We start from the raw sequence: 10,819 nt of genomic DNA on the forward strand, positions 1-10,819 counted from the left end.
ACTAAGAAAATAAAAAAAACTCCCGTATTAAACTCCAGTTTTGCAGATATTATAGAGATCTTGATCTTCCAATCGGTAGTATAATGAAGAATATTATCATTCATGTTTTGTAATATACTCAATCTTCTACACTTCATTATCGTGACATTTTTTTCTGGGAATAGGTACACCTGACGAACTCAGGGAAGTGCAAACATATCCACTGGGACAATAGCTACCCCGAATATCCTTGGAATTACATAAATAGTCATTCATGATCTTAACAAAACATGATGTATGATCAACACCAAACAGCTTACAAAGGGGACCTTCTCTATTGTTTTGGGCTCGCAATTATTGGAGTTTTGAATTAAATTTCTAGTTATCAAAAAAGTTTAAGGGGCGGCCCGGTGGAGCATATGATAAACGGCGCCCGTCCACAGGGCAGGACCGGGTTCAAATCCCATCCGGACCGTCCCCCCGTAGCATGGATTGACTATCCTGCTACGTGGTAAAATAAGTCTTGATATGGCCGGACCGTTCTAACCGAGCAAAACAAAAAAAAAATCAAAAAAGTTTGATGAATCACATCTGAGGATCATTGGGACGTCTAAGTTGACGGACACCAACTATTACAATGTCCATCTTTTATAGGAACTTCTTTATAATTTGACGGATTTTTTCCGGCCTCTTTGTGGAACTGTGAGGTTAGTTTTTTCACCATTTTTATTACTACAAAATGCTGTTTGCTTTTGTTTTGCTAAATCGTTTAAGAATTGAAATTGATTCAATGGCCTAAACATCCCAGAACTTTTCAATATTGCAGATTGGGTATTATGATATGTAGAAAAATGATTTTAGGAGAATTCAGTGATTGTGCCACAAAAAAACTAAAACAAATGAATGAAAATAACTAACAAAATGAGAAAAGAGCAAAACGTTTTCATTCAATTTTCTACCTCCCCTAAACCTCAAGTGAGTGTTTTTCCCGCCATATACCATATTTACTCCACTTGTTTCGTATTCTTTAGATAAGAACCGTGTAATACTTGTTTCCCTGAATCAAAAAAAAAACTTCGAATGCTGAGAACATAATTTTAGTTGGCCTTACGATTGAACTCTGATTGCCGGTAACTTGTCGATTAAGGCATGACCAGCGCACGGTAAGCGAAGGGAAGGATCATTATTCCTTCGCATCGATCGGCTCAACCCAGTCAACCCAATCGCGTTGGCCGTGTTTTATTTTCAATAGCCGTTAAAAAACCGTTCCAACATCCGGCCATGGTAAACAACGAAATAAAAAAACAAAACAAAAAACACGCACCAGAAGTAAAAGCTCCGAAACGCAGCATCCGATCATCCGTATGAATGGAGCAGTTACGCGCACTCTTCACGCGAGGAAGCATTGAAGATCCGAATTTCGTGGCTGGAAAACCGACACGACCGTGACGCTAAATTATACCTTCGCGGATGCTTCTCGAATATGGGGATGTGAAGAACAGCGGAGGATAGTGTTCTGTGATGAGTGGAATAGGTGTAAACGGTTCTCGGTGCGGTTAGTGCGGATGGTGCAGCAAACGAAAGCAAAATCGTAAAATTGGGATAGTTTTAATACTTCCGATATGGTTTCGGTTCGTTTCGATTCGTTCTGGGGGTTTGTTACTTGTTCTTCTTTTTTTTTGGGAGCTAAAAACGACTGCTGAAAGGACGTTTCGATCGTGACGGTTGGGAAAACATCGCTGTTACTGTGTATGCTTTGTCATCGGTTGGTTTGGTACACCTGTCTTCAAACTTTTACATTTTTACACTCAAAGTTTATTTATTCAATAACAAAATTAAATGTTAACAAAAATTTTGTTTATTAACTTAGATAGACACACTAAAAATTATTTCAATAATTCAGTGTCAAAAAGTATTTCAACTTCAAATAAAAAGGTTGGGGATATTTCTGGATTTTTTTTAAGTGGAAATAGATTAAAAGTAAAGTATAGGAAGCTTTGAAACCTTTTTATTTTTCCCTTTGTAAATTGAAATCACTTCTGTTTAAAGCTTTTTTAATTCATATATTTGTAAAACTTTCTTTATGGTAGTCGAGAAAGCTTTAAAAAAATTAGTACCGTTTTTATTAAGACTCAGAAAGTGAAATGGCATCCCAACGACCTTAGAGGTCGTTAAGCCAAGAAAGAAGAAAATAGTGACAACGATTTCAGATCTACCTCAACAAATTATAGTTGAATTTTATGCAGAATTTATTTATCTTAATAGAAATTCTACAAAATTAGAAGAAAAAAATTATAAATCTATAATAATATTTAAATTCTTAGTAATTCAACACATTCCAGTTCAATTTGAAAAGCATCCAAAAATGGCATCAAATTTATCACTTAAACTCAGCAATCCCAACATGTTATCCTACTGCCGTACAAACACCCCTCCGGAAAAAGACAATCCCCAAAATTAGTGGCTTTCATCGTGTGCACGCCTGTTGCCACTTATCTGATCGGGGTTGAAGTTTTTCCAAATCAACGTCACATCATAATTACAGCGCTGTCCGTACCACCACGGTACAAGCGTAATAAGCTCATGTACCGTGCACGTTCCCAGCAGCAAAAAAAAAGGCCCCAAGAGCTTGATGGCGACCGACATGTGTCCATCTGCGCGGGCTTCTGCTTGCGCTTTGCTGGCAACAATATCGCTGCGGCCCCATTTCGCCCTCAATATGAAAGGGGTTGGTGGTGTTTTTCTTATACCTTATAATTTTTATGATCACTCCTAAACGCGCTCGATCACACCCGCACGCGCACCTTTCTCACGTCTTTGCATCTCGCCGTAACCATCGTTTAGGGACACACAATTTTTCAACAGGACCCGGCGCACCAGTGGATCCCATCGAACTGCACCGAACCCGCATGGTCCGACGTGACGATGGACGGTAGAAAAAAGGGGGCCGCCGCTAGCGTTATGCTTCTGCAACCGGACGGCTTACGTGACGTGTGATGAACGTAGTTGGTCGAAGGGCGACGGTTTTGGGGCTGAGCCTACCGCCGGACCAGTAGGGATTACAATTTGAAGGCAGAAAAACGGATATTATGCTTATAATGACCATAATTACAAATAATTTTGTGAATTATCGAAAAAATCCCAAGAGACAGAGCGTCGCGGTGAACCGTCGCGCAACACAAACATACACACCTGCGACAGTACGTATAAGTATGTATACCGGGCGTGGAAAATAAGGCCAAACGGTCTATCGATTCTGCTCGGTGGCACGGTACGGACGGGATACGGGACGACAGTGAACCATTTGGTGGCGCTATTTCCACCTGGACAACTGCGCGATCGTTTACTCACTTATGATTGGAACATCGAGCGTAAAAGCTAATTATCTCCGTAATAGGTTGACCACCATACGATATTACAACAGTCCATCGCGTTTCGTGCCGATATTCCGTGTCTCTAATCATGCTTAACTCCATCCGGTGCGGTACGCGACCCCGGTGACGTTCGTTCGGTTCATCCGGTTATTCGACGGCAGCGGATTTCCGAACTTGGTGCCGGGAAATTGTTGTATTTTTTTCCTTCTCTCTCTCTCTCTCTCTCTCTCTCTCTCTCTCTTCTCCGGTTCAACACAAATGGGTCATTTTCTCTAACGATTCGGATATGATCATAGCCACTCTACGATCGAGCAATTGAACGGGATAGAAATTGTAAAATGAAATTAGAATTGCTATCTTGCGTGGTGTACGTGGCCGCCACAAAACACTATCAGAATGTTCAGGTGTAGTTTAAGACATAAAGCTTATCGATGATGAGAATATTGCTAACACTCGAACAACATGAAACTGTAAAATTATCTTGTTTCACCGTGTTTTTTCTTTATGAGTGAATAATATTTTATTGTCCTCTTTCCCATTTCAACAGTTTTGTTTCTTGTTTCTTGCGATCCACGAACCATTAAAATTGAATTCAAACAATCAAATTGATCCACTATAAGACAGCACAAAATCGACAGCTTCGACATCCCGATACCGGGAACCATGTTCATTCATGGCCAACGCGAACGAGTGGACATTCTAGGAAAGTTGCCCTTCGGGAAAAAACACATAAACCCAGGAAGCACTACAACATTTGGAAGGCGAGCGAGCATCCTTCGGACTGTTGATTTTTCCTTAAAAACGATTATGTTTTATACCGCATAATGGGGTTTTGCGCGTCTGTCCCGGGTCCCGATACCTTCACGATCCAATTATTGTGACCATCCGTTTCGTACGCGAGACGCGAAATTGGCGCTAATCGTTAGGTACGAGGGTTTTTTTTCTTGGCTTTTACGAGTCGATCATCCATCCATCAATGAGGGTATCCATTGCCTGGGTGGCTTTCGATCGATCGATCAATTCCTGTTCCGGAAAAAGGGTTGCAGATCGAACACGATGCGGAGTGCGATTAACGAAAACTGCACCGTGACGGATAGGGGACTTCGAAGTTACGTTGGTTTTGATGGGTTTGAAGGTACGATGTCGACGGCGATCAAAGTTTTTGGCTATTATGGTGCATGAGATGGTTGTAGTTTTACCGCGGTAAGTGGTTCTATGTTTATTTTGTTTTATGTTATTTTTCTATTACATGAAGGAAAGAAATAGACAAGTAATCTTACAAGATTATATATCCTTTGACTTTACATTTAGGTCAGAATCAACAGGTTCCTAACTTATCAAGCGAATGTTAATCAAGCAATACGAATTTTAAATGAGTTTTGGTCTGGACTTAATTGTGATTTAAGCAAAACTTTCAATGGAATAAAGAAGATACATAAAAAGCTCGTATATGAAGTACCAAGCAAAGAGACAGCCATCGGAACTCTAAGTCTACTTTGTGTCCAATTCATCCAACATATAAATCCATCCAATCAGAAGAAAAAGGTTTTTTCCCATCACCTAGTAGTTAAATCCATCAAAGAATTGTCTATTGTATTCATCTTAAAATTGATAACAAGATCAAATGATCAGATGATAAATAAATATAAATACAATCAAACAAATGAGCTGCGCTGATGATGACGAGGGACATTGTGAGGTCCTTCGTGCCCGAAGGGTAAACCTCATAAGTCGTTGGAAATTATAATATTTCCAATGTATTCTCTAGAAAAAATAAAGTCTCATTAGGAGTTCTAGTCATAGTATGTAACAGGAGATACTTAGCAGATGAAAATCGAAACCGAAAGTGACCTCATCGTTCTGCCGGGAACCGCCCAAAAGTGAAGAAGAACCTGGACTACATGGACTACAATTTAGAAAGCGCTAGTGACAGTCGTGGTCTGCCGTATTTATGGATATGTCAATCAGCAAAAAAAAAGCGTCTGAAGCGGCTGAACTTCATCTGATCTTCATCAGCAGGAGCTACTAAATCTGAAGAAGGTGCTTCTGAAGAAATGTTCAGGAAATGATTCAGGACATATATCTATTTGGGATAGAGCCACAACATCTTTTACAGAAGATTTCTGACAAGAAGTACAATGTGTTCTATAAGATCTGGCCTCATGATAAGAAATAACTGAAGGAACCGCCAAATATATCAGAATTTGTTGAAGACAATCAATGCTTCCGATGACACTTACGTATATAACTTTTTTGCCTCAAAACCTCAAAAGATGTACTTTATCAAATTTGATGCCAAAATGATTGGAACATTCTATTTTCAATCCCACGCAAAATCTTGATTCCTTCAACTCCAGTTTGATCCTCAAAAAAACACATCAGAAAGTAACAAAATCTCTTAGGCAACCGAACATTTTACTCACACCAAATGCCCCTGAATTGATCGCGCCATCAGTAAACCGAGTCAGCAGCAGACAATTGTTGCCTTGAAGTTTTCCCTATGCCGATCGTTACAGCCCAAGCCTTGTTTTGAGCTAAAAATCCTGTCGCGTCACCGTCACTCCACGGGGGAGCCCGCTTGATGTGAGTGTGCCGCCTCACAGATACGGTTGTTGGCGGTACGGACAGGATCTTCGCGGTGCTGTGTCCGGGGTTCCTTAAAAGCGAAAAAAAGCCGTCAAGTCAGCGGGAGTAAAAGAAGCGCACCGGTGAAAAGCCACCGAAAGGCAAGTTTGGCTGTTTAGTCTGCCGTTTTTATCTGCTTTCGAACCATTTTCGAACCATGGTGACGAGGCGAAAACTTGCCCCTTTTCGGACGTGCCCCTGCACGTGTAGTGCCGTTGGTACAAAATGGCCGCAAGGGCCCTAGCGGACATAGGGATGGAACGTTGCGCTTGTAACAGAAGAAGCACACCCCCCGTTGGCCGGAGCCCGTTAACCCAGAAGCTAGAAAGAGAAGCCCTGGTTGCAACTTCAACAGGCGTACAAAGATGAAGAAGAAAAGTGAACTAAAATTACGTTGTATATTACGACTAGATGACGATGCAACAATTTCGGCGTCCGTAAACATTGCCCACCAATAGGGCGAAGGAGGGCGACTTGATCCGAAACGGCAGCGGCCAAATCGAAGGCCAGCCAGTGTCGAAAGTCGATCAATCGATCGTCGCTATAGCCATTCCCGCCGCACCGGACCAGGACCGAACAGCAACTCATGCTTCCCGGCCTTCGACTGCGACTCGAGGCAGGCGCGCGGTTTTGATTCGTTCCCATGGTCCTCCCTCCGACGTAACACCGGCGCATGGCTTCGTAACACGAATCTATTCCAAAAAAAAAACCCCTTAACCATAGGCTGATGATACTGGCGGTGAGTGGACGAAAAAACAAAAGACTTCAATACACACTGCATGCGAACACCGCTTTTGGCCAGCGTCGCCGTCGCCGAATGGGAAGTCGAACGAAAAGATTAATTATTATTTTTTCTCTGCTTTCTGTTTTAATCTTAGCATTTCCACCAACACCAGCCGGTTTTTGGGATGCATCCTTCCGTTCCGGCATGGTCAGGGTGGTCTAGGTGGAAACTAGATCTCGTCTTCCGAAGGCTGGAAGGAAAAACCACACAATCACCCACCCCATAGACACAGACACACACACACGGTGTAACGTGTCCGAACTGCTCACTCGTAACCGATTGTTTGCCTTATGAAGAAGCACCAGCTAAGTAAGCCTTTTCCGAAAGGCTTAAGCTGGAAAAATAAAAGGCAAACAACAAAAACTCCACTTAAATGGATCAATGATGACGTGATGAAATTTCGAAAAACAAACGTTTGCTCACATACAACACCCACCGATCACTTCGGGGATGATTATTGTTACGACACTTACGGCACACTCATACACACACGCTGTGATGGTTCCATTGTAGCGGCCAAACATCAAAGTTTCACCTGCCAACATGGGGACGATTTGGCCAACTCATTCGGGGCCAGGCTTCCTTGAATTAATGATGTTTTGGTTATTGAAAAATTTATTACCTTTAATACAGACGATGGGGATGATCCGTGAGCATCAAGCGAACAAGCGAGCTGTTGGGTAAAGAGGTGGAAAAAATGGCAAAAGCTTCTACAAAGAAAATTAAATACGAATATACTACAACCCTTTAAAAAGCAGCCATAAATTTCTTCCATAAAGAGTTAAGCGTGGATTCGACGAGTAGCAGTGGAACACATTCTTACTTTATTGCTCGTAACAGAAGGTCAAATTAATCATTTTCTGGAGCATTTGAAAGCAATGGAGCAATTCTTCGGTTGCTCTAACTTCCGTGTAGATGTTAAGCTTTATTATTCTAGGGACGGTTCCATGATATTCTGCCTATCAATTTTTACTTCAAGTTAAGCCAAGAGTAAGATTTGCGTATTGCAGTTCTTAAGGATATCCATAAAATTTAAGAAAATATCTATATACTTAATGTGATAAATGAATTAAAAAATATAGCAAAACAAAACTGTAGCTGTAGGAAAACAGATATTCAGTTAAGCTGTATGTCAGTTTCAAATCGGGATTGTTACAATGAGTTTGTAATAAAGTATAAAGATTAACTCTGATCAAACGTCACATAACTTAATTGAACTCTCTATTAAGACTTTTTTTATAAATTTTGCCTCTTCATGACTCTCTCAAAAGTGTGTTATATAAAACACAAAAAAATTGTCCAAATTTTTAAAGAAGTTTTGTGCTTGCTGAGTGTTTCGGTTTTAGTTTTGCTGTTTTTTTATGGGACTGTTTTTTATAGCACATTAGTATCAAATTGTTTCATGCTCCTGTTATACTGTTCTATATACTACTAATTTAAAAAAAAAACTTTCATACAACAACTTTAAATTTGTTAATTTGTATATTTTCTTCAAATATAGGAACAGCAGAGCCGAATTCATATGACAAGACCGTTAAAAAATCCCATTCGAATCGTTTGAACGTAGTGAGGACTGACTAATCGGCTATGTATACAATAAGCCTAGAATACAACCGGGATGTTCATTAAGAAAACAAATTCTTCGACAATCATTGAGATGATTCATCATTGATGACAATCATTGAACATGAGATCACTGATACTTATCACTTATGAGTTTAGCGGATTTTTAGGTTTGACCGTTCAGTGATTTTATTGCACAAACTTTTAGGAGATAAGTAAAACTTGAATTCTTAGTGCTTTCTAATACAGTTTAATACTGTTTTAAATGTTTCTGCAAATGTTTTTCTTTTAAAAATTAGAAATGTTTTTCTTTAAATATTAGAAAGAATAAAATTGATTCTAAAACATTCAAATTTAAACCCAAATTGTAATGGGGTGGATCGGAGACTTCCGTTGATTGAAATTGATTTGAAATTCTTATCATATTATCTAATAGATTTCGATCCAGAAAATGTTGAACATAATATCCGTGCATCTTGTTTTGTTGCAGTTATAATTCTTAACTTGTTCCATTGCCTTACTGAACCAAGGACGTCATTTTTTCAAATTATTTCTCCCAAGAATGCCCAAACAGTTTTTTTTGGATTCTTTGATCTAGTTTATCGAATATTTTTTCAACATATTCACCAATGAATAAGGAATAAAAAGATTATTTTAAGCAAATGTGTACAGAAATTAAATACATAAAGGCGGTGTACCATTACAGCTGTATCATGAAGTACTTAATTATACATGCTGGGTTGTAACTACGCGACATCTACCTTATGACATAACCCATCGTAATCCGTAATGGATTATAACTCCTCCACCATTGCTGTTCGTGTGAATAATTTCATCGATTTTTTTCTCTCTCCCTTTTGCCACTTATCCCTTAAGGGGGACGAGTGTCAAGGCACCAAGGCAAAGGGCAAAAAGGAACGTCATCCCAGCATCCCAGCCTGACGGATAATCATTCATATCTGACCGACATTGCACGCGTTTCACACTACCCTATCCTTTTGGACCTACCTTAGCCCACGGTACGTCACATTTCTTGCCCATTTCCGGCCCGAAAAGCCGCCTATCACGAAAACCCATCATTTAGCTGTGCCCGTGAACCGGGGACGCCCGCTTCCGGTAGGGATCTGCCCAAAACCAGAAAACGGTCCCGATGCTGCTGGTGTGCACGGAAGCGTAAAGCGAATGTCCTCAAGCCGAGCACAAGCGTTATCGCTCCCTTTCCGGGTTGACGAGTTTCAGCAGTAGCTCCGGACCGAACCGAACCAATTGCTGCCAGGGCGCAATACTCGTCGCCTGTCGTTTCCTGGGGCATCCCGGAGAAGGGTAAGAGACTGCACGTGACTACACCCGAGCGTCACTCCGTGCCATCGTAAATCAGATTTCTGTACCATCGGATTAGTGCACCTCGGGACCAACGGGTCTTCGCGCGGAACGGTACTATCTAAATCCTTTAACGTGACATGATCGCAGGATAAAGCCGAACGACGGTCGCACGTTTTGCACCAAAAGGAGTTGCAAGAGTTGCAGGAGAAGGCAGAGAAGAAGAAAAATATAAGACACCATCTAAAACAACATCACGACACCGTCAGGCACGGCCACATGCGACGCGTACGTGGTTCACGGGGTTTGGCCGTGGTATGAAATATGAAGATTATCTGTATGTTCCCAGGTGAATATATGCATGTGATGCGAGAATTTTAGCCTCTTTGTTTTTTGGTGTTGTGTGGGGAATACATCTTTTCTCATCGTTCAAAGTGCATCTTGGATTCCCGTGCTTTTTCCGGCGATGCCCCATAACAAACGCGAAGCGAATATCTTTTTGGTGTTTTTGTTTTTCCTTCCCAAAAAAACGAGCTGCTCAGTGATTTGTCTTCCGTGCACTTCAATCGTCTTACACTCTGCGAATGGAAACAATTTTGCCCGTTATAAGGCAAAAACAAAACCAGAAAAATGTTGCAATCAAATGTGCAATAGACGGAAGTGGGTTGGGCAACGATAAAATCTGGTTTCTTCTGTTCTGTGTGTTCCCCTTTTTGAGTTAATTTTCGGTTTGTAAGCCCTTTTCTGGTGGACTTCAACTTCTGCAGCGTTTTAGTGAGTTTAGAAGCCTTCGTGTTGTTTTTGTGTTTTTCGTTTTAAAAAGCCTCCAGTTTTAAAGGGTATTTCATCCATGTCGGCATCACTGCCGAATCGCTGGACGCGTCCATATTCATTCATGCAATTTCATTTTCATTCATTCACAAACTACTGGAACGAAACGATTCCAACTTCCAAAGGTTTTGTGGCAAGACAACCAGGGAACAACGGGAAAACCCTCCCAGTCTGTCCAGCTGTCCAGCATCCTTTTGCGCAGCAGGATATATGCGAAAACGGGAATGAAGCACCTACAGCGGAGGCAATGCAACGGAATTGAAACTTAATCAAAACTTGAGAAACGCATTTCGTCGGCTTTTTGGGGCTTTTTTCCACCGGTTAAAGTTAAAGCGCAGACTTT

Source organism: Anopheles funestus, chromosome 3RL (genome assembly GCF_943734845.2).
Source record: "Anopheles funestus chromosome 3RL, idAnoFuneDA-416_04, whole genome shotgun sequence".
Taxonomy (NCBI): domain Eukaryota; kingdom Metazoa; phylum Arthropoda; class Insecta; order Diptera; family Culicidae; genus Anopheles; species Anopheles funestus.